Here is a 2105-nt window from a genome sequence, read left to right as displayed (position 1 = left end):
GATTTATGTGTGTGTGAGAGAGAGAGAGAGAGAGAGAGAGAGAGAGAGAGAGAGAGAGGAGAGCAGAACAGAGAAGGCAAGGCTGACAGAGCAGAAACAGAGGACGTGAAAGTGTGACATCGTCAGGAATGTACGTGAATTTTTATCCGTTTTTTCGTTGTTTTATGTACGCGGCATTTTCTTCATGGTATATGCTTGTGACCTTTTCTTTCTGTGGGAAAATCTTTTGCGTGAAACTTTATGTAGAAAGTTGTGATCGTTTTCTTGAATTTGTCGTAACGGTACGTTTACACGATATTGTCAGTCTGCTAAACACATTCTTCAATTAGAGCTTGATATAGGCCTAAACATTTAATCAAAAATATGAAATCAGTTTTGCGTTGTTTTTTGGCTGCATGATGGGTGGAAGTGACAAAGGTTGTCAGGTCCACATCGGTGCTGTGTGTATTAATGGGATTAAGAGGTTTAAGTGAGGATATAAGGGAGCACATGGCTGGAAACGTGGTTTCGGTAATGCGTGTCGGTACACGCATACGCCACGTACGTTACAGCATAAAAAGACGCAAGACTGAGAGTAATTGCAGTGATATCAAAATGTTCACTGCCAAATGTGTTGACTTGTATGGTGATCGAACTTTATCGTTACTTGTTTTGTAGAGTATAAATATAGTTATAATGATTTAGTAAAGTTGAAAATATAGTTTCGATCGGCCAAGAGTCCGAAGTCACGATGGGGCATCGTGTTATGAAAAGGGGAAAGATAAATGGGATGATGCTCCATTAGAAGAGGTTTCCAACTTTAATGTCATTCATGTCAGGATATAAAATGGGGTTATCAAGGGGGGTTAGATATAAAGTAGATATCAAGGGGGGTTAGATATAACGATATAAAAAAAGCTATTAAAGTCACTAGCCTTCGTTTTGCTCGCCTTCGCTGCGCGAGCAAGTGAAACACAGAGCGGGGGCATGTTTGCTTCGTTACGCTGGCCTTCGTTAGTCGAGCAAGCAAAATTGAGACTGGGATATGTTCGCTTCGTTTCGCTGGACTTCGCTGGACTTCGTTGCTCGAGCAAGCAAAATACAGAGCGCGGCCATGTTCGCTTCGTTTCGCTGGACTTCGCTGGACTTCGTTGCTCGAGCAAGCAAAATCGAGACGAGGGATATGTTCGCTTCGTTTCGCTCGCCTTCGCTGCGCGAGCAAACGAAATATAGAGCGGGGGCATGTTTGCTTCATTTCGCTGGACTTCGCTGGACTTCGCTGGTCGAGCACACAAAATACAGAGCGGGGGCATGTTCGCTTCGTTTCGCTGGACTTCGCTGGTCGAGCAAGCAACATTGAGAGTGGAGTATGTTTGCTTCGTTGCGCTGGACTTTGCTGGCCTTCTTGCTGGTCGAGCAAGCAAATTTGAAACTAGGGTATGTTCGATTCGTTTCACTGCACTAGGACTACTGTGTGCAGAATAGACACACTGTGTGCGAGCAGTTATTAAAGTTTATTGAGTTACCACACAAGTTTTGGATTTCTACTATATCATTTTATTCAACAAACACAATTCAACGTTACAAAAGCATGCAGGTAGTTATTGCTTGTAAACATGTTAGAATAGTGAGCGCATGATCTACTAGCGCCACCTAGCGAGTGAGCGGTGTAGTTATATAGACATTCTATATACGGTAAAACTCGCATAAGTCGACACTTTTGGGACCAGCATATTTGTGCCGACTTACCAAAATGACGACATTCGCGTAAGTCGTCATTTTGTCGACTTATATGTAGAGCTCCCCTCCCAGGCGCCCATCACCCCTACATCTACCTACTCCTACATACACACCCTACATACCCTACATACCCCTACATCTACATCTACATCTACCAGTCATAAACGTGCTCCACACGGTAGCATATGTTGGTGCAACGCTCTGCCGAGGTACTGACGTCATACTGACGTCACTGCATGTACCGACGACGTCACTGCATGCACGCGCGCACCGCGCATGTGCGGCCGGCATGTGCGGCATGTGGGTTAATTATTCTCGGCTGAGCCGAGCGCCAACTCTTCTCAGTGTTGCACCACAACATGAAATAATATAGTTCTCGTCTAAAA

The sequence above is a fragment of the Priapulus caudatus genome, unplaced genomic scaffold, assembly GCF_000485595.1.
Source record: "Priapulus caudatus unplaced genomic scaffold, Priapulus_caudatus-5.0.1 Scaffold412, whole genome shotgun sequence".
Classification (NCBI taxonomy): Eukaryota; Metazoa; Priapulida; class Priapulimorpha; order Priapulimorphida; family Priapulidae; genus Priapulus; species Priapulus caudatus.
The sequence above is the reverse complement of the archived record's forward strand: the minus strand, read 5'-3'. Positions refer to the sequence as shown.